The 26384-nt window shown below is 39.8% G+C and overlaps 1 protein-coding gene across 1 annotated transcript in view; it reads right to left on the bottom strand.

Moving 5' to 3' along the window:
• Nucleotides 1-25571, bottom strand: part of LOC105030948 (retinal guanylyl cyclase 2) — a 182894-nt gene extending 157323 nt beyond the window's left edge. The window contains exon 1 of the mRNA XM_029118297.2: nt 25412-25571. The gene's annotated coding sequence lies outside the window, so the exon portion shown is untranslated. The remainder of the gene's footprint in view (nt 1-25411) is intronic.
• Nucleotides 25572-26384: the final 813 nt, after the last annotated feature.

Here is a 26384-nt window from a genome sequence, read left to right as displayed (position 1 = left end):
AAGAGATTCTGGCAAACCATACGGCGCGGAAACAGTGCCCTACCAACGCTGTTTACAGTAGAGGATGTCGTCGGGCGGTGGAAGAAGTACTTCGAGGATCTCCTCAATCCCGCGGTCACGTCTTCCATTGAGGAAGCAGAGGATGAGGGCTCAGAGGTGGACTCGTCCATCACCCGGGCTGAAGTCACAGAGGTGGTCAAGAAACTCCTTGGTGGCAAAGCACTGCCCTGAGTACCTCAAGTCTCTGGATGTTGTGGGGCTGTCTTGGTTGACACGCCTGTGCAACATCGCGTGGTGGTCGGGGACAGTGCCTCTGGGATGGCAGACCGGGGTGGTGGTCCCTCTTTTTAAGAAGGGGGACCGGAGGGTGTGTTCCAACTATAGGGGGATCACACTTCTCAGCCTCCCCGGGAAAGTCTATGCCAGGGTTCTGGAGAGAAGAATACGGCCGATAGTAGAACCTCGGATTCAGGAGGAACAGTGTGGTTTTCGTCCAGGCCGTGGAACACTGGACCAGCTCTATACCCTCTACAGGGTGATGGAGGGTTCATGGGAGTTTGCCCAACCAATCCACATGTGTTTTGTGGATTTGGAGAAGGCATTCGACTGTGTCCCTCGCGGCATCTTGTGGAGGGTGCTTCGGGAATATGGGTTCCTGGGTCCTTTGCTAAAGGGCTGTCAGGTCCCTGTACAACCGAAGCAGGAGCTTAGTCCGCATTGCCGGCAGTAAGTCAGACTTGTTCCCAGTGCATGTTGGACTCCGACAGGGCTGCCCTTTGTCGCCGGTTCTGTTCGTAATTTTTATGGACAGAATTTCTAGGCGCAGCCAGGGGCCGGAGGGTGTCAGGTTTGGGGACCACACAATTTCGTCTCTGCTCTTTGCAGATGATGTTGTCGTGTTGGCCCCTTCTAACCAGGACCTTCAGCATGCACTGGGACAGTTTGCAGCCGAGTGTGAAGCGGTGGGGATGAAAATGAGTACCTCCAAATCCGAGGCCATGGTCCTCAGTCGGAAAAGGGTGGCTTGCCCACTTCAGGTTGGTGGAGAGTGCCTGCCTCAAGTGGAGGAGTTTAAGTATATAGGGGTCTTGTTCACGAGTGAGGGAAGGATGGAACGGGAGATTGACAGACGGATCAGTGCAGCTTCTGCAGTAATGCAGTCGATGTATCGGTCTGTCGTGGTGAAGAAAGAGCTGTGGGTCTTGACCGAAAGGACGAGATCCCGGATACAGGCGGCCGAAATGAGCTTTCTCCGCAGGGTGGCTGGGCGATCCCTTAGAGATAGGGTGAGAAGCTCGGTCACCCGGGAGGAGCTCAGAGTAGAGCCGCTGCTCCTCCACATCGAGAGGGTTCAGCTGAGGTGGCTTGGGCATCTGTTTTCGGAATAATCGAATAATCATATACAATAATGAGATTTTTTTTTCTAGTTCTATAATGAAGAATCTCTTAAATCAATAAATTATTTTGTATTTCAAGTGCCTCCACATTTTCAGGCCTAGCTTACTCAACAGCCTATACGTACAGACTTCAATAATAAATAGATCCATTGCAGTGAACAATGAAGAACAAAAAACAGCTGTAGCCTTGTACGCTGATAAACACACTTTGTTTTCAAAAAAGAAAACATTAAGCACATTGCAATTTGAAATCTCTTTGCAATAATGTGCATAATCTATAAATGTTGAATACCATAATTACCACATTATTTTTGAAATTATTCAGAATAATTGCATTTAGAAGTTTGTTTGTGATCAACTATGGTTGTCCAACAGAAGATGATTTGGAATCGAAGTTTGGTTGTCCAACAAGGCAAGAGATTCTAGCAAAACATATCAGCCACCCTGGTGATTGGTTATATCCGAGGGTAATAATACTACCAAAATAGTTAACTGTTTCCAAAGCCTGAATCGCAAAGCTCAGCCTTTTGCTGCACAAATCGCTAGTTGACGCTACATATCGATTTGACATTAATGGGAGCTGGGAGTGTGGCTTTGGTAGGTGTATCATTAACTTTTGCAGGCAGTGCTGGTGCTGCCATCTTTGCATCTTTTTGTTGCCACTTGCCACTGGTAAAGCTACTTTGGTTAAACTGAGAGAAATTGAGTACCACTTTATTTATAAGAAAAATTTACTAGTATGGGATTACTATAATTAATTAACTAATGTGTTATGTTACATGTTTATGTTAAAAAAGTAGTGTGATTACTTTGTACCCCCAACACTGTTTGTAACAGTGTTGTCACCTCACGGTTGGTTGAATGTGTCCCTCGCTCTCAAATAAGCGTAAAGACATACATGTTAATCCAGGGACATCCAGTCCAGATTAGATTAGAGACTTCTGGTAATAACATTTTGTAACTCCCTAGCTGAATATTATGTCACATCAAAAGTAAGGTAATTTTGTAAAAACAAAAGCTAATAATTTCAGTATCCAGTATCTATCATGGGAAGTAGTACAGTCTGTGGTCATTTTAATGTCTAATAGCAGTTGTAGCTTATTACCAATATGGCTCGATTAGCATGTAGTGTGAAAGACATTAATAATTCAAGCATTCAGAAGCTAACATTACTCTTGTTGTAGCTATTGTGGCTTATAAACTTGGCTAGCTAGCATTCACCACGCATGTAGGTCGTAAACGTTTGATAGCTAAATGCTAGTGTAATGAGGAGTGAAGTGTCTAATATACCACGTTTTGTGAAAATTGGCATTGAGAAATTGGCTTCATCATAAAACATCGTCATTGTAAAGTCGGTGGTATAAATGTTCTTATTCCATAGTACTTTTTATTCCATGAAATTGTATTGCTTATTCTAAGTATTATCCAGTAATTTAGTATGGCCATTGTTTGTTTCAGCTCTGCTCTGCTCAACAGATAGCTATTAGTTTTGGCTAAACTTCTCAAGGGTTGTAAACATCTTGCTTTCTCTCTAAGCTGAAGTTCGCAGTGAAGCTGGTGAGACATATAGGCTAACCAAGCGTAGGAGGGGGACACAGTGGGCTGTACTAAAAGAGACCACTCCTAATTTTTCTTAAATCAGCATTTCTTCCTGTTTGCATAGTTATAAACGGAGCATTTGCATCTGTTATGTTTTACATTTTCCATTTACAGGATATTTTTAAATGGTTTACTTGGAAATTGTTTTATTTGATGTAAGGTCTAACATTTTAATGGTTGAATTGAATAGATCTAACCATTTCTGATTTGGCTAAGCAAAGTCAAGTCTGACAATCTTATTCCACTGCTAGTTGCTATTGGGCATTAATATAGCACATGGAATCAAACATCAACCAAGCCAGTTCTGGATGGAAAAGGAACTTTGACATGGACTATTATGGAAACTTGTCTGTATAGGGGGTACGCTTCACTCAGACCAGGTATATTATTCACACAGACACCTGATCTAATTCCTCCACAATGGGTGCTAAATGCCACGCCTTAATATTTATTTTCAGCAATTATGCCATTTCCACTTCCTTTGACCTAGAATGCAGCTTCTTTGTGTACATGCCTCATGCCCCAGGAGGTGCAAGACTGCAAGAACCTATCATGTCCGCCATCTTGGATATTTTTTTCAATGAAAGTTTAATGAAAACTATAAAAATTTAGTAAATTCAACAATAACTTTGATTGACATGGCAATTGGCATACTTGTCTTATACATGTGTCCCTACAAGTTGTTAAAAGCTAAGAGATATATTACAAGATGGCAGACAAAATAGCTAATCAGTGTAAAACTAATGGATGCATACACTACATATGTGCATTACATTATGACACAATGAAAATACAGACTGTATATTATTCACACAGACACCCAACCTGATTTCTCCACAAGGGGCACCACAGGCCACACCTTAATGCATTTGTTCCACAATTATGCCAATTCCAACCTGAATATAACCCTTTATGCTTACTTTACCGTTGAGTCAGAAGTCTGTATGACCATACACATACAGACACAAATGTCCCCTGCCCACACTGGTCTCAGGGGACTGCGTAGACAATTTTACGTAAATATTTGACAGCCGAATTCATAAGATATATTACGTTAGGTGAAGTAACGTTAGAATAATGATCTAGACATAATGGCCACATTTTGAACCTGTGTCCTTCTGCTCTACCAAAATGTGCACTACTCACTGCTCCAAATAGGAACTTTCTAATAGAGGCAGGGAGTAGTGGTCTTGCAAGGTCAATATGTTACAAGTGATTTTCTTTCTAACCCTAATCTAAACTTTAACTCTAACCTTGACCCCAGTGCTGTGATAACTAACCTTAACCCTGAACTAAACCCCAGTTCAGTGACGTAACTTTAACCAATCTGTAACATTAAAATGCCTTTATTATATATTGTAGCGCCCTTGGTAAGACCATTACTCATCCCTCTAAGTCTGTAATCCCTATGTAGCGCAGTGGGTAGGGCGCCAACCTCCTTAGCTCTATGTTTGTTATGTTTGTTGTATTTGATAAGGGGGGTATTTCAGAAAGCAGGGTTAACATACTCTGAGTTGAAACCACAACTCTGGGTTGACTGACTCTGAGCTGTCAAACTCAGGGTTGACGGTTTAAGAACACGTGGTAACAATTAGTTCAGTCAACTCTGAGTTAAGTTAACCCTGAGTAAAGCATGTGCACAAGGAGAAAAAAAAAGCATGTGATTAAACGGGGCTTAGGATGTCATCAATCAAGTGGTATCACACCGATGTAAGGCCCTTTCGCATTGGATTAGAATGGGTTGAAATTTCATAGCAAGCCTCGATCAGAAAATGTTGTTTAATCTCCTGCATAAACAATAATTTTAAAACGTTTGCATCCTTGGTGTTACTGAGGCTGCAGAAAGGAAAATATGAACATAACTCATACAAAAATAAATGTAATATTTCAATATGTGTGCTGGCACATAATTAAAACTGGATTCTGGATTCAACACTGTGATAGTTATTGACAGTCACATTATTATGTGACAGTCACCTTATTATCTAATTAATTACTTTACAGGCTACTTAGCTATCCAACATATGGGAAGCACTGGGCATGGAGGAAAGCCTCAGTGCCTGTCAGTAGAGATAAAACAAAGCTTCGGATGTGATTATTCACCTGATGATCATACATCTGAATGATACATCTCTATGAGAGAAACTCTGGAGTTAAAACATTCATAAAATATGGTGGACCCTATGCTTGATTTAAGATGTGATATTAAAAACTGACGAGCAAATATTCCTGATGTAGGATTTACAAATGCAGTGTTGCGTGATGTCCGAAGCTTCAAATGTCATAAATCACGTGATATTGTTGCTCAGATACAAGCCTCTGCCCTTTGGTTTCAAGCAGACTGGATTGAAATTGCGGAATCAGCCTCCGAGCCAATTCACAAGTCCAGTCAATACTGGACTGAATACTGTGGCTGAGTGGGTTGAGCACATATTAGATGCTCTGTGTGTGTTCGTATCCTGCCTCACAAGGATATTTTATTTCCATTTGCACATCTGCTTCATGTATTTCTATGCTAATTATACCAATCTGACATGCTACAGTATATTATATTAAAGTTTAATATATAAGCCATCTTATAAGTGAACACAGTCAAAAGAGAGGTCTCATTTATAAGAGTTTGAAAAGTTGTTTGCTAACAACTTTGTCTTCCTGATATGTGAGAAATTAAACATTGTTGAACATTGTTGATTGGTAATTTAATTCATTCTCCCATTAAATAATGCAATATCAAATGCATTATAGACTATTTGCATCTGTATAATGCTGTGAAATGATTTAATGGCAAAATGAAAAGGTTATTTGGCTATACAGCTAAGAAGATTGGTCAGTAGTTTGCAAAGTTGATAAGAAAAATTGTTTAACGATACTGTGCGATTTCTGTAATTTTATTCCTTTCAATATCTTACATAGCCTACTCAACTTTCACTATTGTAAATGAATCACGCCTTGTTTTTGTGAATTGAAGATTAATCACACTATTTAACGCAATGCCCGCAATCTCCCCAATATTGCTTAACGCGAGGCAAATGTTCGGGTTAGTTCAGCTCGGTTCACCTACAATGACCATACTTGCCGAAAATGCTTGGAACGCCCATACTAGTTGGAAAGCACCTCGTCTTTTAAAACAAGCATGTTCCGAATTCTGTGACGTCCGCCATCACGTAGTATTTTGAGTTTCCAGAATTATTTTCTAACCTTGTAGTCATGGCGGATAGTATTCTAATTGTTGGCAAATTCAATAGTCATATGGAAAAGTTCAATGACCCTCTTCAAAAAGGCTTTGAAGCCATAATTGACTCAATGGGTTTTATCCAAAATCTCTCAGGTCCAACACACTGCCACAATCATACCTTAGATTTAGTCCTGTCACAAGAAATAGATATATTGTAGATAACTAATAATTTCTCCCCAAAATCCTGGAAAATCTGATCACTGTCTTATTACATTTACCGTTAAAACAAGAAATCCACTTGCTCTGCAAACAATGAGTTTCAAAAGCCATATTATAAATACTTGGACTACAAATAGATTTCTTGATCTTCTTACAAGCTCGCTCATCAGCGACAGAGTAAATAAATCCTCAAATGATCAAATCGAGGATCTAAACTCAACACTGCGAAATACATTAGATACGGTTGCACCACTAAAAACAAAAGAAAAATGGAACAAGAAACCTGCTCCCTGGTACACAGACAATAATAGAGCACTCAAGAAAACCTCCATAAAATTTGAGCGTAAGTGGTGCTCCACCAAGTTGGAAGTATTCAGACTAGCCTGGATAGACAGTACACTACAATAACGAAAAGCACTCACATCTGCTCGATCAGCTATTTTCTCCAACCTGTTTGAGGTGAACAAAAACAATCCAAAATATATCTTTGATTTTGCAAAGTTAACAAAAAAGCAAAGCTCAACAAGTGGGTCTTCACTTTAGGTGTAATGAATACATGAATTACTTTGATGAAAAGATCATCACCAGTAGAAAACAAATAACTGACTCCTCCTTAAATATAGTCCCCAAAATCTTAGTTGTCCTGAGAATGTCCTGAACCTCCCTGACCAGGTGTCAATGGGGACACATGACATTTTTTATCCCATATTGCTCGACACATTCACAAAATTTGTAATGAGTTCTAAACCCACAAATTGTCAGCTAGACTCGATTCCAACAAAATTACTTAAGGAGCTATTTTCTGTGCTAGGTCAGCCAATGTTGAACATAATAAATGCTCCCTTTCCTCCAGAGGTGTACCAATCTCACAAAAAATAATGGAAATTAAGCCTCTTATCTAATCTGGATCCTGACATACTAAACAATTATAGGCCAATATCGAACCTCCTGTTCCTTTTAAAAAACTTGTGTTTCCCAACCACTGAATGCCTTCCTGAAGACAAATAACATATATGAAATGCTCCAGTCCGGTTTCAGACCCCATCATAGTACTGAGACTGCACTCGTGAAGGTAACAAATGACCTTCTAATGACCTCAGACAAAGGTTTCGTATCCGTCCGGTTGCATCTTGATCTTAGTGCTGCTTTTGACACTACTGATCCCTCCCTTCTCTTAGAGAGACTGGAAACCCATATTGGGCTACGTGGACATGTTCTAGCCTGGTTTAAATCTTATTTATCTGAAAGATATCAGTTCATATGTGTGGATGGCATATACTCTCACAAATCAAAGGTATGTTTTGGTGTTCCTCAAGGCTCGGTTCTGGGCCCATTATTGTTCTCTCTATATATGCTGCCTCTGGGTGATGTAATCCGGAATCACAATGTCAATGTTCTCTGTTATGCTCATGACACACAGTTATCTATTTCAATGAAGCATGGAGAAGCCCCAAAATTAACTACTTTGGAAGCATGCGTTTCCAACATTAGGAGGTGGATGACAGAGAACTTCTTGCTTTTAGACTCAAGAAAAAGACAAATGCGTGTTTTAGGACCCAAGAAACAAAGAGTTTTTTGGCAGATCTCACAGTGAACGACGGCTACATTGTCGTATCCCAAATAACTGTAAGAAACCTTGGCCCTGACTTCTCCTTTGATGAAAATATCTCTGAAGAGTTGCTTAATTTCATCTTCGAAACATTGCAAAAATCTGAAACTTTCTATCAAAAACTGATGCAGAAAAACAAATCCATGCTTTTGTTACTTCTAGATTACATTACTGCAAGGCTCTTCTTTCCGGTTACCCTGAGAAATCAATAAATAAACGTATATAAAAAAAAAGATTAGCGCTGCACACGGCTGCTAGAATCCTAACAAAAATAAAAACTTTCGAACACATTACTCCAGTACTAGCCTCTGTACACTGGCTGCCTGTTAGGGTTAGAGCCGATTTTAAGATTGAATTGTTCACCTATAAATCAATACATGGACTTGCTCCTACTTACCTCACTGAAATGATACAGCCATACATACCTACATGTAACCTTAGATTGCAAGATGCAGGCCTTTTAATTGTACCTAGAATTTCTCAAAAAAAATGCCGGAGCTCTTATAGAGCTCCACTACTTTGGAATTATTTGCCAATTAAGGTTAGAAATGCAAACTCAGTGCAAACTTTCAAGTGTCTACTAAAGACTCATCTCTACAGCATGGTCTATGATTAAGTGTAGTCTGGCCCAGGGCCGTGAAGTTGACCAGAAAGGCTTGTTTGTGTCCACCATTGCTGTCTTGCCAGGTGGGCTGTGTGATGGCAATTTCTAAAATCCAAATAGTTCTATGAAAATGGTAGGTAAGACAGGAGAAATCAATTGCGCAATAAACGGTTTTAATGAAACTTGCAAGGAGAAAGTATACAGGTTACAAAGTAACGGTGGATAGTTTCTAAATAAAAACATCATTTCGACAGTATTTATTACATAGGAAAAAGGGGTGTGGTAAGACGCTGCCATCTGTTTCATGTCAATCAAACACCTTTCCCTTTGTTCTATCACACACGTAAAATGCTATCTTCCCCAACCTTATCCTTCCTGCCATGTTTACTGTAGTGTTTACCCAAAGGGGCAAACTGGCCTTACTCCCCCTGTTGTATATCTTCTCCTATCCTGTCCTAAAACCCATTGATCTGCATCTGGACAGACAATAGATGCCCCCTATGCAAATACCAGGTCCCACACATTCCTGTACCTATCTTAACAGTGGGACTCTATCCTTTATACAATGCATTCTCACTGAGTAAAGAAATTTCCACAACAATCCATCCTCTTGATACCATGTCAAACCTTGGTATCAAACCTTAAACAGTACACTCATTAGGATGTAGACTGCAACAAAACAGTACTCTTTAACAACATGACCCAGTCAATATTATTATCCTTAATGATTAGAGAACTTAGCAAATCTGAAATGTCTGGATCCTCCTTTGCATTCTTCTAGATCAGTACCTTCCGTATTAACTCCAAGATCACACATTGTCATCATACAGAATTATAACATAGTACCGCAAAACTTTTATGTTAAAATCATCATAAACACCTATCACTGAATGCATCCTTAAATTTATCACTGTTACAAAGTTCTCTCATGCCAATTGCTCAATTCACTGAAAAGTCCTCTCCATGGTTCCATTTGGATGTTCTTCCAAAGTCATCACAAATGTTCTGCTCTTCCAAACGTCAGACAGTCAGTTATGAACCATTTCTTTGACAGGCCGATGTAACAGAACGAAAAAGTCAGACGTATATTCCAAGGTGTTGTCCTTCACAGCTCAAATGCAGACACAGCTCTTGTTGTCTCCATTCTAGCTGCTTTATCAGCCAGGCCAGGAGAATCTGTGTGTTTTCCTTTGTGAATTCCAAGATGACCAGTTTTAGCCAAAGGTTCTAGAGCTAAAGGCCATGTAGAAAGTGACTGGTGACTGGACTCAAATCAGTCCAGCTCACAGGAACTCAGCATCCTGTAGACGTGCAGCACCTAGACGTGCAGCGAGCCAGAGTCGACTCCTCTCTCAGCTGTAGGACAGTCTGTCTGTGTGTCTGTGAGATCCATCTCACCTCAGCCACCTCACAGTTGTCCTTTTAAGCCAAGCTCAGTCTCTCTCTGGGCTCCAACAAGTCCTCTGTTGTCGAATCGCTTTCAAGTGTTCTGTATCTGAATGTGTGAATTATCCTTGAGAAGATTAGTTCCAACTGCACAGTACATCATCACATATGTCCATCACGTTAGCTTGTTGCATCTCGCTGATACATTAGAACCACACACTATCAAACACTCAAACCCTATATTTCCCTACTTCTTTTCTCCAAATAGATTAGAACGGTTGAAATCAATAACAGTATCGTTAAAACATTAACATCTCTGGTGCTTCTGTTCTGCTAGTGTAGCAAAATAACAATTCCACTCTTTTCTATAGTTGGTGTAACAACCAACACAAAGAACAGAAGAACACAATTTCACATTACTGTTCCAAAAACTCATCAGTTAAGATAGTTTACTTACATTGAAGTACCATTCTCTAATAGTAGTTCATGAACAATTCTCAGTTCACCTATATAATTTACATCTGATTGTGTTGTATCGGAACTACAATCAAATTCACCCATTGTTTCACATATAGGATCAAATACCTCTTTTCAAATCAAACATTTCACACCATCTTGAAGGTCAGCTAACATAACTGTTATTTAGCCTAATTTCTCTACAAGATGAAACTTAGTGTGAACTTCTCAATCTCTTCTTATTATCATAGCACATCAAACACACTCTGAAATCCTGTCATAAATCATGACCCCCCCTTTTTACTCCTTTACCACCACAGGGCTCTCCCTGGAGTGGGGGGTTGGTATATTAACCTAAGACCAGACCCTGGTCTTGAAGAAGGGTCACCTTATCAATAATATCAATGTTATCTTGAGAAACAACCCAGGCATTGACAATAGTAGAACAACCTTTTTTCCTCATCATTCACCTCAAAGAAACCTCTGTTAACCATTAACTTTCCAATCATTGCTTACTAGGACTGAACTTAAATTAGTATTAGAATACCCAATTTTGATAATGTCTGTTTCTCTTCTAAAGAGTCCAAACAAGTTAAAATCCATCTCAAACTGTCATAGAGTGGAGTGCTACAGTGGGTCTGTACCTCTCTTTATGCAATTTAGACTATGTAAGACTTCTCAACTTGTTTACCAGAAATATAACTTGATGCAGAATTATTTTCTCAATATCAATTAAACCATGGCAAAATTTTGTAAACATGTAAGAAATAACTAAATGTGCTCCCTGCACGTTTCTACCCACTTATTCCATAATGCATGAGATTAATATGATTACCTCTAATCAAATATTAAACTAATTAAACAGTAACACACCCATCAAATTAGGTATTGCTTAGCTACACCATTTCAAAATGGCAAGATGTATTCTACTCAACCATAACCATGTTAGATTTCACATAAAACATACATTTCAAAAACCCAATTTGACAAACTAGATTATTCACGTAACTTCTTTAAGTACCTATTTAATTTGCTTTGAACTCTAAGTTCAACTCTTTTTCATTTGAACTCTAAGTTCCACTATAGATAATCATTTCATACAATCCCCCCCTGCTTTCAAGACAGAAAATGACTTCAAGCTTGAAAGCAGAACCATTACAGGACCAAAATTAAAAAGAAAATCGATAGTTAGGAGGAATCTAACATACATCCAGTAAGCGTAGCAAACTGAATATCCAACCAAAACAACCGAAAATAAGAAAAACAAAGGAAATAAAAACTGTACCACACACACGGTCGCTCGTGTGAAGGAACTCCCAAATTAGCACATAAAAATGTGCATCTACACAGGCAATGGCCAAACTAATTTGAGACCAACAAACATCATGACTCAATTTACCTCCTAAACTCTAGGGAATTTTCTCAATTTTAGATGTAAGTCTACGTCATTCAAAATAGTGCCAGTCAGCCAAAATCTCTACTTTCACGCATATTTCATGCAAATACATCAAATTTGTACTAGCAATTAACAATGTTGGATGACTTAAGGTCTTCACCCATACTACAATTTGATTTGAAACCATAAATGTAAACATTAAAGCAACCAAAAGGAAAACTTATGCAGCTTTCACTTAATGTTTTATCATCCCAAAACTGAACATGTGTTGGTAAAATTACCACGTGTGAGAACAGGCTGAACACTCGAATTTAACCCTTAGTAATATGCTACCTTGATATAATGTTAAGGGTGGCGGAAGCCATCCCAGTGGACCTGCCCACCCTTCCTGAAGCTCTGAGCTCAACACATATATGGTAAGCCATTAGCAAGGCCAAATGTTCCTTTATGGTCCCCAGACCATCCTCTCAATTTAGCCTACATCGTTCGTTAACTGAAGATTCTAGATTTAGTGTCCAACCTATCTAATATTTTCGCAGTTTGTAAAAATGTGCTTATCATTATCTATACAAAAACTCAACATTATGGTGGAAATTAAAAAACTCTTAAAAATGGCAATCCAGGCAGAAAACATATGTATGACGTCACTATAATCAAGGTACAATGAGAAATCCAAAGGAAACTCAATGTAGCCTTAAACACCTTTACATCAATACCCTATTTGTTCACTAATGTACCATTCCAGAATTCAAATTCCATGAACGAGTATCATGCGTTGGTTTTAAAAAAAAAAAACAAGTATTATCCCAGTTATCGTTGGAAAACACTTATAAGAGAACTCCTTTATTTAACCAAACTCAATTTAGCATTTAAAACAGGACGTCTAATTTTAGGTTAATTTAAACGGGGGATAAACTGGCTTTGGCTATTTGGGGAATAAACAGACCGTAGTCATTTTACACTCTTTTGCAGGCTATGACTATATTGGCTGAATCCAGTCTTCATGGAAAACAGCATGTTACCTTAATACTAAAAACTTTTGCTATCGTCTGCTTCCCACTCCATACAAGGAGAGAGAAAACACTATTTTAACCCCTCATTACGAAACCACATTTTACCAAATCACAGAATCATCATTATACCAATTTCTAAGCTATCCCTCTAATTATATTTATGCCATTATTTTCTTAAACTCCTAAGTTAGCAGGCTAACACTCCCACGTGTGCAAGCCATCAGGCAAATTCAATTTCAACACAAAGGCAAAGGCCAAAAGAGTAGGCCTCGCATACGCAATGTAAGCGTTCGCCCAAACGCACTCCAAACAAGACGAAACATTGCTATTACAAAACTTCCAAGTTAACACCAACCTCGGTAAACGAGATCCAATATTCTATCAAGGAATACTCAATGCAGCCAATCGGATCCCTCGTGCACAGGGAATACCAAAATGGACAAATGCATTTACTAGACCGACCACAACCAGACAATGACAAATGCCCTTGACTCGGGCCATAACCACATTCAGAACAAACACAAGTGGCGCGTGCATATACAACTTCTGTAGCATACTGATCCAAACCATAAGCTGACCAACAATTGCGGCAATTTACAGGAGCCTTCTACAGGCACTGAAAGTATGAGATCCAATCTCAATTGCATATTTAAGTCCAACCTAAATTGCAGATGTTCAAGCAGTCCAACCGCTTATAATCCAGCACTAATCGCAACGCAATAGGTTAGCAGCATAGGAATGGTTGTCAGGCCTAACTACAGTCGCTATTAACCAAAACACCACACTTCACAAACACACATACAGGAGCACGCTATACTCCATCACGCAGTCCAACTGCTGCACGGGAATTGGTGTCAGGACATGGAACAAAAACGACATGTTTCTAACTACAGCCGCCCTGACTGCAATACTCAAAAAAACTTCTAGTCACCATACTTACTCAAATCCATCTATCAATTTCTACAAAACCATCAAATCATCAACCACATTGTTTACTAAAGCATATGAAAACTGTATTAAGGAACAATCTCACCGGTTGATGCTCCCTCTGGTCCCCTGTCTGACCGTCCGCACCCCTCCCTCAGGCGGTTCAGCGTTCCTGCGTGTTCCCGTTGAATCACTCGCGGCAAGGCCAAAGAGATTACGGGTGTGTACACCTGGTGTGTACAACTCCCCACTTTTGGAACTTTTCTTGAAACTCGTAGACATGCTCAACACTTCCAAAGCGGAGCAGAAAACGGCCTCCAGCGGCCCACAGCATTTCCACGTTCACAACGAAAAAGTCCTCAGAGCTTATGACTCCAACGATGCAGTGTCCCGATCGGGCCTCCAAGGAGACCCACCTATCGGTCCAACTGAACTCCGCGGGGTGGGGTGACGGGCGATCAGAGGAGAACGAGCCATCTAACCTGAGCAAAAAAAACTACAACACAGATCAATATACTCCACACTGTCTACACACCGTAGCCTACGCTTTCCAAACAACTTTTCATACGTTACCACGTCCATCTACCTCCAATCAGCCCGACAGGCCGCGCATCCATCACCGTATGAAAACGCCAGTCGCCGGAAAACCTAATAACACTCAAAGAAACATTGTTCACATGTCCAAACACCATATACGTCAGTGATAATTCTTGCCGGTCCAGCGTAAACACGAGAGACCGGCAAAGATTCACTGTCGCACGTCCCCATGTTTCAGATTTACCCAGTAAATCTACTTTATACTCAACCAACCAGAAAGCGAAGTCAAGCTCGTCAGCCCACAAATGAGATTTTAAAAAGGTCCAACCTTTTACTGCAGATTTTAAACTATAAAGTCCAACTTTAAGTTTTTTAAACCGAATTGCGTTCTTGCCTCCAAATTCAATTTCCGCAGGAAACCTGTACTGATCAAGCCCGAGTCACAGCTCCCGTCAGGCACTCTTTCTCAGCCCGTCAAAGGATAAGCCTTTTCTGGACGGTACTAGAATTCCAGAGCTTTCTCTGGCCGTGCACGGTTAACCTGTTAGGAAAGGGACTCAAACCGATCAGGATTAGGATCCCGGACGTGCCCCCAAATTGTGATGGCAATTTCTAAAATCCAAATAGTTCTATGAAAATGGTAGGTAAGACAGGAGAAATCAATTGCGCAATAAACGGTTTTAATGAAACTTGCAAGGAGAAAGTATACAGGTTACAAAGTAACGGTGGATAGTTTCTAAATAAAAACATCATTTCGACAGTATTTATTACATAGGAAAAAGGGGTGTGGTAAGACGCTGCCATCTGTTTCATGTCAATCAAACACCTTTCCCTTTGTTCTATCACACACGTAAAATGCTATCTTCCCCAACCTTATCCTTCCTGCCATGTTTACTGTAGTGTTTACCCAAAGGGGCAAACTGGCCTTACTCCCCCTGTTGTATATCTTCTCCTATCCTGTCCTAAAACCCATTGATCTGCATCTGGACAGACAATAGATGCCCCCTATGCAAATACCAGGTCCCACACATTCCTGTACCTATCTTAACAGTGGGACTCTATCCTTTATACAATGCATTCTCACTGAGTAAAGAAATTTCCACAACAGCTGTCATCACCACTGGGAAGCCCTCCCTCCAATGCTATTCGGGGACGGAGTCACAGGCTTGTTGTTGTCTCTCTGTTGCGCACTTGTGCAATTGGGCTGTACTCTGCAGGCAATACTCAAACCTCCTTCAGGGTGATTGCGTTTGGTGGGTGTCCCTTTGGTTGATGCCTGGCAATGTGGGTGGATTGATTTCCTGCCTGTTGGGCCCTGTCTGGGGCCTCCCCCAGATAGGGCCACCGTGTCACCGGACCTCCGTCCCAGCCCCAAGGTCTTACGCTGCTATATTATTGTGTTGGGGTGCAGGGTCAGTTCTCCTTCTCCACTTTAAATCCTTGTAGAGATAAGGAATGCCTTATCTATATTTTCCCTGTCTCCTGCCATTTTAAACATAGGAGGACATGAGGACCTGGCCCACACCTGAGGAGTACCTGGCTTGAAAGACCCGTTGCTGTCCCTGTCCAAAGTCCTCCTGGTTGTCCTCCTGGTTGATCAGGTGCCACTGTGCCTACACCTCCCCCTCCCCCGTGTTGTCCCTGCCCTTGTCCATCTGGTCATGCTTCCGACCTGGACTAAGTTTAAATAGACTCTGGACCCACACGCATTTATTAATTATTACATTGCAATCTTAATATGTTCACCTGGCACACCTGGTTTACCTAGTCACCCCTCTGAGTCTGGGTCCTCTCTAGGTTTCTTCCTACATTTTGGCATTCTTAGGGAGTTTTTCCTAGCCACTGAAATTCAACACTACTGTGTTTAACGCCAGGTGTTTTTTAAAAGCACTTTGTGACATCTGCTGATGTAAAAAGTGCTTTATAAATACATTTGATTGAGTCCAGGATTGCAGGTCATAAAAGGTAAACAAAGTTGAACCTATTTTCAACGGAGCTTGAAGTATCTTGAGAAGTAGCCACTCTTGAGAGTGAATGTGATATGAGTTAATTCTCCGATTCGTTTATAAACAAACAACATCCAATGTCCAAGTCTTCTGGACATCAAGGAATCCCAACCCACAGTAGTTGATAAATGACGATGGTGTATACAAAAACTTGCATCAGTAATATAATGTAGAGCCACATGATAGAAAAAGTCAAGACTTTTTAAAACAGTCCAGTCCAGCACAGACATAAATGTAGCCCAAACAATTTCCTTTCTATGTTGAGATGATATGCATGCTTTATATTTGTACAGAAACCAATTTTTGATCTTCAATTATGTTCTACAAACTCAGTAATGAGGTATTAAAGGAGAGTTTATTATCCAGCCAAATACCCAGGTTTTTGTATGAAGTATTACATTTCAGGACCAAAATTTGAGAGAGATCATTATCAAGGATTTTAGTGTCATCACCTTTGTAAAGTGGTTGCACATGCAGTTTTCCAGATCTTTAGAATAACCCCAGTTGTTAATGCTAGATGAAAAATATGCGCTAGTGCAACTGAGATGAACAGAGCTGCCTTAACCAGCAAGCATGGATCTAGCTTATCAAGACTTGATGATTTATTAGTGTTTTTAAAGATCAAAGCATCAAGCACTTCATTTTCTGTGAACTTTTCCAGGGAAAAGCCTTGGAATATTATCAAGTGAGGTGGCAGTAGAATGACTTTCAAAGAAGATGCCGGCTGTAATAAAGTGACTGTTAAAAACATCAACAATGATATTCATGTCAGAAATAGAACCAAACTATTTTGTTGGGTTCCCAATTCACTTGAGTGAAGCAGAGAGTCTGATTTCAATAGTCTGATTTTGCTTTTCTAATACACTTTTGTGCAAGTGTTTCACATTTGCTTAAACCTGAACCAGTCAGAACTTACCATCTGTTTTTCTAGACTTAGTCCATGCTTAACTTCGATTATAAATGGCCTCAGATAAATCAGCAGTAAACCAGGGATTTGATCAATGCCATACCCATGCTCTTTTGAATGGGGTGTGCTTATCAGTAATGGAATTAAAAACACTGGTAAAAGGCTTTAAGGCCAGCTCAGCATTAGTAAAAGCTTAAATGCAATCCCAGTTAATATATTCAGAATCTTGCAAAAAAGCATGTTCATTAAAATGTTTATAATTTCATAAAACTGAAGCGAGGTAAGGCCCCTCCGGATTCTATCATCCCTGATACATACTGTGGGACAGTGGTAACTAATGTAGTGGAAAAACGCAACTAGCCATATCTTTGTCTGGTACATTTGTTAAAATGTAATCAATTAGCGTCTGGATTTTTGATTAGCTGTGTAAGGTTCAGCTCATTCCAGAACTCTTCTATGCCACCTGAGTCTAGTGTTAGCCAGTCCAGACAAAACATTTCCAATTATAAAAATCTCCTATAAAAAGGTGGCTAGTAGATGGGAAGTACAACTATTTGTACTGACTCGGATCTTGTCGAGTCTTTCAGTAAAAAGGTAGAATCTTTCGAGTCATTTCGTTAATTTGAATCAGTAATCCCTACAGACACCCAAATATTGAACAATGTGCCATTTTCCCGCTCTGCACATCTCTCCCGGGATTCAGCACGTTCGCTGCCGTGTAATTAAACACGTAACACGTAACGGTTAATTTACCAATGCCTCAAAGATATTACCAAGCGATGACACTTAAGGGATTTAGACAATTATTATCAAGGATATTAGTGTCCCAATCCTTATGCAGTAGGTGTACAAGAGCGGTTTTCCTTATTTTAGGGATAACCTGTGAAATTAATGTTAGATTAAATATACATGTTAAAGCTCCAGAGATAATTGGTGCCACACTCACCAATAATTCTGGATCTAGCATATCAGCCCCTATGGTTTTCTTAGTGTCTATAAAACATTGATGCAATGATTATCTCACAAAGGGACTGACGGGCTCATCTTAGCATTGGAATGTGAGGATTGATATACTAAGGTGTTGAAGTTCATGCAGTCCCCCCTGGAGACAGCTGAGCTAGAGAATTGTAACAATCTGACTGTTTTAATTCCCCAAAAAATGTATTATATTATTATTTTCACTGTAAAGCATATTGAATTGCTTCTATGTATGAATTGTGCTATATAAATAAACTTGCTTGCTTGCAATAACTAGCAAAGAATCAAGGTCCTCTTGTTCTGTGAACACGCTCTATGAAAACGCCTCAGCCTTCAGTGTTCTCGCATTATTACTAGATTTTCATGTATATCATTTATTCTATTCATTTGGTGTAGGTATAGTGATTTTTTCCTCAAACGGTGATGCCTTTAAATGCAATAAAGTTGCATTTAAAGGCATCAGCAACTGTATTTTGATCAATACTAGTTACAGAGACCAACACTATATGTTCTGTCAGTGTAGTGGCCGCTTAGTACTTAAGGGTTTCCTGTATTCCAGAATTCAAGTTTAAGTATCTAGGGGTCTTGTTCACGAGTGAGGGAAGGATGGAACGGGAGATTGACAGACGGATCGGTGCAGCTTCTGCAGTATTGCGTTCGATGTATCGGTCTGTCGTGGTGAAGAAAGATTTACCGGTCAATCTACGTTCCTACTCTCACCTATGGTCATGAGCTTTGGATCATGACCGAAAGGACAAGATCCCGGATACAGGCGGCCGAAATTAGCTTAGAGATAGGGTGAGAAGCTCGGTCACCCGGGAGGAGCTCAGAGTACAGCCGCTGCTCCTCCACATCGAGAGGGGTCAGCTGAGGTGGCTTGGGCATCTGTTCCGGACGGGAGGAGACCCCGGGGAAGACCTAGGACACGCTGGAGGGACTATGTCTCCCGGCTGGCCTGGGAACGCCTCTGTGTCCCCCCGGAAGAGCTAGAGGAAGTGTCTAGGGAGAGGGAAGTCTGGGCATCTCTGCTTAGACTGTTGCCCCCGCGACCCGGCCCCGGATTAGCTTAATAAGATGGATGGATGTATTTTTTTTTTTTTATGAGTAGCATCAGATATTGCAGAAATAAACCAGGGATTGAATCTGTTCTCAATAAGAGAAGGGATTGAATCTTACCCTCATATAAGAGGCATGCTTATCTGCTAGAGGTAAAAACATTAGTGAAATACTATAGACCTAGCTTGGCCTCTGGATAGGCGAAAATACAGTCAAGATCACTTTGCGAGAGTTCTTGTGGCCTTACGCAATCAGGCAATGGTTGCTAATATCTAACGGAAATACACTGCTAGCCTTAGAGTTTACTATAACGTTTGTGGTTTTTGGTTGTCCCCAGTTAAAGCAGCTGCCTTGCGTTGCCTCTACTTGGGGATCCTAGTTCTCAGTTTTACCTCTTCTTTTGTTTTGTTTCCCGGAATAAAATGACTCCTGCTCTGCGCTTTGTGTCCTGCCTACCCTCAACCGTGACAACCAACACTAAAGTACTGGAACCCGGTATATGTTCCGGTGGTAACAACAGAGCAATAGGTGCAAACCTGTTGGTATGCTTTAGCTCCTGTTGAGAAGGCAGTAGTGATCATGAACAATTAGTTCTTTTTTAACACATCTTTTCAATGAACTGGGTGTACTGTGCTGTGCAGTCAGAATGAATACTTTTTCATTGCCAATGCTTAACAGTTGTCAGAAGTTACATTTTCTGAACAACTATCATTTCTAAAATAGTTTTGGAAACCAATATATATGCCACATCTCAGAGATCTCATCGGATCCAGTAGCATGTTCAGGATTTTTGACATTTTAATACTGAATTTATATTAAACAATGAACAGTCTGTTTACACTGTGAATTTATAACTACAAAGATAGCTGCTAGATGACAACAGTGTAGACTAACTGTACTGCTAACATTTAGCCAGAGACCTATGGCGCTTTTCACATGCATGGTACCGGCTCGAATCTACCCGCTTTGGGAGCTTTTCCACTGCATGGTACCAGCTCAACTCAGCTCACCTTTTTTGCTTTTCCACTGGCCAAGTGGAAATAGTACCATGTATAGTACCATGGATAGTACCATGTACCAGGTACTTTTATTAGTACCTGCCTCATCGAGGTTCCAAGCAAGCTGAGGCGATACCAAAAGGTGACGTAAAAACACACAAGACTGATTAGACAAGAGTGACTCAAAGCGTGTATGCAAATTTAAAAAAGCGGTTCAGTACCAGAGAATGGTTTTATGAGATGAGAACGGCGCATTTTTGCAGGTCTGTCCCAGGAGTCCTTGCATTGAAATTGGTTCATTTCAGCGCCAGTGTATAGGACCAGACTCGTATTTGAGCCATTGTACTCTCGGTTTGGAACTATGTACTGGTGTTGAAATCAACTCGTTATCCCTGTGAGACCAACAAAGACTCAGTGTTTTTGTAGCCTACAAAAGAACCTCGTCCTTTTCCATCTCTGGGTTTTTCTATATGTATCTGCCATACATTGCACTGGTCAAAATAGTAATGTCAAGCCAAACAGAAGCAGCCTACCAAGCTTTCTAACAATTTTTGCAGTCTTCAGTGTATTAAGACCAAAGTTACTGCTTGCACTATTAAGACCAAAGTTACTGCTTTTTATTAAAACTATGATTTATACCTTTTAATCAAGATGGAGGGGTTATGTAGGTTGTTTTAAATGTGTTGATGTTGAGTTGTTAGGTATATACACTTCTAACAGGACATTGCAGTTACGTCATGTTTTATACTGCAGGCCGATAATTCTACTTTTTCACTATTTTTGATTTGCCACTTTATGTTCAAAGCTTGTCTATTTATAATAGAAAATGTATGGAGTTCATTCAATTGATTTTTCCGTTCACTGCAGGGTTTACTTTAGTTCGCAAATGCTGGCTTTCCGTCAGTATTAGGTGTACGATATCTCCATTGTTGTTCCCGTGTATGTCGCGTTGGAGGTGGAATCAATATAAACACAAGCAGTCTGCACTACGGATTTCTCTCCAAAATGTGCTTTCATGTCTTCCACTAAATTGTACGCTTCAATTTATTTGTTAAATATAGTAGGCTGCTTGAGCACGTTACATGGCCTGTGCACAAATGTAGGTCTATAAAACTGCATGGGGTCTGTTTTATAGTAGTTTAGAATAATTACATGAACTGACCTCCAGAGTTGTTGATATTCTGAAATAAATTTGCTGTCACCTCTCACAGAAATCAGCTGCATTTATCATATCATGCAACTGCGAAAAATAGGCCCTATCTTAAGAATTAGTAAAACAGTTCTAACCACTAAGCCTCGTAACATAAAAGCATCTGATTGAAATAATACTGAATGTCTACTTGAAACACGGAATTTAGGCAACAATATTGGCACCATCTTGAATGTGGAGGATGACAATATACAGGTCAGTTTCATTCATTGCAATGGTGTAAACAAATACTTCTGTCTAGGCCCACGAAAGGACATCAGCTGGTATGCTGACAATCAGGTACTGTGCCTGATCGAAGAGCCTCAGGCACTCAATAAAATATCTGTGCAACTGTACCTCTCAACATGGAGATACATTGAAGAACAGATAGCCTAATCAGTTGAAACTGGTGCCCAATACATTGATGGTTGTTCCACCCTGTTAGACAGCTCATTTTAAATAATAAAAGGGCTACAATGTTAAATGTTTTCCATGTTTTTGTCTTTATTTGAAGTGATGAAGAGGATTAAGAGCACAGATTGTTTTGTGCAAAATTCTGTTAGTATTTTCTGTTTTGTTTGGAAAATGTGTGCAAAAATTGCTGGTTTAAAATTAACAAGACACATTCTACTCTATACGCTATAAAAAAATTTATATGAAATATGATATGATGGAATAAGGGACATATAATATCTAATATCTATTTAATATTGTTAAACATTTACATTATTAACATTCTGTGAATAATATGTAAGAGTGGAATACCTTCACAGTCTCTGTCTGAACAATCTACCCATAATTATTATTATTTGAGTGCCTTATCTTGACCATTATCTTTTCCTGACAGTTAACTGATCCCCTGCGTGAGAGTCCGTGTCTCTAACCACAATGCTTAACAAGGGGTAATCAGTTACTCACTCACTCAGTAAGAGACATTCACTCTTCTTGGCCAGCTCTGGTTACGTGGTCCGGCAAAAATCTATTTAAATATTGTGAGTACACACTTTGTAAAATCCATTTTTCAATGCGTGGAGGATCAACAGCTAATCTCCAGATGCTAATGGTACTATGCCTACCTCAGCTCCACCCACCACCACAACCTCCCTCACATCTACAACCAACTACAGCTTCAATCACTCCTACAAATTTAGTTAATTCTGAAACAGGTGGTGTTCCAGGGGTAAGAACTATAGTGCTTCTGGCTCTGTGGGAAACAAGTATGAATCGTTATATGATAGAACTGTTTTTTCATTGCAGCCTAAGATGTGCATATGTCTCCTCAACTTAAAACAAACCAATCATGCACAGTGAATTAGATAACTACTTAATTTGCCTGTGCTATTTTCTTGTAGACTGAATATTTTGATTATTGTTGAAAAAAGAAGGTACATCTGTTAACATTACTATTTTAGTGTATTCTATGCTGGAAACATTAAATTGTTGCTATTATAGAAACGATAATGTTTACTATCTAATAATGCCACCATTAGACAGTACTGTAGTGTCAGAATGCCCATCACTAGAAGGCAGGGCGACAATAATTTGACTAGCTCTTGTTTTCTTTTATTGCTGCCGATTTTTTTAGACCTTCCCACAGCAACAAAAATGCAACAGTTAATTTAAAACATGTACAGTAGTTCATTTGTCTGATTGAATGTGCTTTCATTTAGTTGTACACTCACCTAAAGGATTATTAGGAACACCATACTAATACTGTGTTTGACCCCCTTTCACCTTCAGAACTGCCTTAATTCTATGTGGCATTGATTCAACAAGGTGCTGAAAGCATTCTATAGAAATGTTGGCCCATATTGATAGGATAGCATCTTGCAGTTGATGGAGATTTGTGGGATGCACATCCAGGGCACGAAGCTCCCCTTCCACCACATCCCAAAGATGCTCTATTGGGTTGAGATCTGGTGACTGTGGGGGCCATTTCAGTACAGTGAACTCATTGTCATGTTCAAGAAACCAATTTAAAATGATTCGAGCTTTGTGACATGGTGCATTATCCTGCTGGAAGTAGCCATCAGAGGATGGGTACATGGTGGTCATAAAGGGATGGACTTGGTCAGAAACAATGCTCAGGTAGGCCGTGGCATGTAAACGATGCCCAATTGGCACTAAGGGGCCTAAAGTGTGCCAAGAAAACATCCCCCACACCATTACACCACCACCACCAGCCTGCACAGTAGTAACAAGGCATGATGGATCCATGTTCTCATTCTGTTTACACCAAATTCTGACTCTACCATCTGAATGTCTCAACAGAAATCGAGACTCATCAGACCAGGCAACATTCTTCCAGTCTTCAGCTGTCCAATTTTGGTGAGCTCATGCAAATTATAGCCTCTTTTTCCTATTTGTAGTGGAGATGATTGGTTCCCGGTGGGGTCTTTTGCTGTTGTAGCCCATCCCCCTCAAGGTTGTGCATGTTGTGGCTTCACAAATTCTTTGTTGCATACCTCGGTTGTAACAAGTGATTATTTCAGTCAAAGTTGCTTTTCTATCAGCTTGAATCAGTCGGCCCAATCTCCTCTGACCTCTAGCATCAACAAGGCATTTTCGCCCACAGGACTGCCGCATACTGGATGTTTTTCCCTTTTCACACCATTCTTTGTAAACCCTAGAAATGGTTGTGCGTGAAAATCCCAGTAACTGAGCAGATTGTGAAATACTCAGACCGGCCCGTCTGGCACCAACAACCATGCCACACTCAAAATTGCTTAAATCACCTTTCTTTCCCATTCTGACATTCAGTTTGGAGTTCAGGAGTTTGTCTTGACCACGACCACACCCCTAAATGCATTGAAGCAACTGCCATGTGATTGGTTGATTAGATAATTGCATTAATGAGAAATTGAACAGGTGTTCCTAATAATCCTTTAGGTGAGTGTATATTCTAACGAATTTCTCACAGATAAATGTTATGTTAAATTCACCTTACACAATGACTACGAACATGTCGCAGGTGTTGCATTTCATTAATCTTTTCCTGTCTAAATTAATTGATTCATTTAGAGATGAGAGGCGAGAGGTGACAATGCCTACGTTTCTCTCCCCTTTGATTAGAACAAAAAACTAAATACAGTAAATAGATCAAATAAAAAATTATTCAGTTAATTAAACCCAAGTATTACAAAATAAATAAAACAAAATCTTAATAAAATGTAAAAGTTGCACATCCAAATGAGAAAGGACCACTTCACTTTGTATGAAGCTGTTAATTAGTCATACAAAGGCAAGAGATACAGAAAATAGGTTAGATTTTGCTCTTTAGCACAGACCCAAAGATGTCCCATAGTCTACATTCCATTGACCCATTTTCCTGCATCAGGTACATTATAAGCACATTTTTCTACCACATTCCGATTACTGTAGTAGTACATTTTACTACCAGAACATGACAGTGTTAAGGATGATTTAATGAGTTTTGAATCACATCCAACTACATTGATGATTTTAATTGGCTGATAAGGAATTAGTTACAAGATATAATTGTCTTCTCAGCTGGATGACCCCTAACTGTGAAAAAAACGTGTCTGTGGTGCCTAAGAGGAACAATTAGCAGCTTGCCTTTTCAGACCAATTAAAAAAGGGGGTTAGAGAAAAGTAAAAGGGAATGATATGTAATATTTTGAGCAAAGGTGAGAGCAGGTGTGTTCTCCATAATTGTTTTCTGGCATATTGATAACTTCCCATTGTGGTACTTCTTTTCTTTTGCACAATCATTATAATTATTATTTACATATGCTCTAAACCTTTTAAAAACAAAATGTAAAAAACTATTGCTGAAGTAGGGTAAATATTGAGTGTATTGCTGCCCCAGAACAAACTCTCACACACACTAACACATTTCAGATAAAAGTATTGTAGAACAATTTGCAACGTAAAAGCATGCCAGTTCAACACATTACATTCAGATCTGTTTCACTTCATTCAATACATCCTGCTCTCACCTGGTAGTGGGGTTGCTGTCAGAAACACAGTTGTAGACACAATTGCAAAAAGGCTGGATCAAAATATAAAAAAAGCCTCATATTCCAGATTCAGATACTCCAGAGTGAGACGTAAACTAGCATTACACCTGACCACAATCCCATTTCTAGGACTACTAGATAGAACGACAGAGGGAAAGAAAGAGATATGGGCTTCTCGTACCTTCTGTTACCTATAATCCTGTTGTGGGATCAGAGGATCAGCTGTGCTAGTGTCTGAAAGACCGTGCCAGGATCAGTGAGTCAGTGGTGAGTGAAGACACTAAAATGACCTAAATTGGACTGTACGTAAAAGATAAACACACAAGGGAGAGGTTTTCTAAAAAATAAAAATGTTTATTTTATTATATAATCATCAAATATATTTAAAGTAGTGTGTGAAGAATACAAACATGAGTCGTTGTTATATAGGTGGATTTTAATTACTTTCAACAATTACATACATTTTCAATGTGGTAAAGCACAAAACAACAGTTATAAGAACACTCCCATCATCTCCAGGCTCCTCCTCTTCCCTGCCCACCCCTTCTAATGGCTAATCCTTGACCTTTCACACTGAAGCCCTGTCCCGTTACCTGAGTTCCAGGGAAGTGGGTCTCTTTTCTTTATGTGGCTTAGCTTCTCCTCACTCTCACCATCAGATCTATACAGACAATATGAAACACACCTTAACACAAACACACAGAAGCGACAGCTTGTTAAGTTTGTTGGAGACAGGTTTATATGGGTGGGGGTGTTACCTACGGGCCAGCATAGAGAAGAACTGTATAGAGGGCATCGTCCTCTCAGGCTGGGAGGTAAACTGTCTCCCCATGAGAGACCGCAGCTGGGCTAATATCAGACCTGCACACATAGTGGAGTGAAAAGTATGTTGTCATATTTGTATCCGTATGGCTTTTACATTGGTCATTTAATCTTCTAATAATCTGTTCAG

This window comes from Esox lucius, chromosome 25 (assembly GCF_011004845.1).
Source record: "Esox lucius isolate fEsoLuc1 chromosome 25, fEsoLuc1.pri, whole genome shotgun sequence".
NCBI classification, from domain to species: domain Eukaryota; kingdom Metazoa; phylum Chordata; class Actinopteri; order Esociformes; family Esocidae; genus Esox; species Esox lucius.
This window is presented reverse-complemented; position numbering and strand designations above follow the sequence as displayed.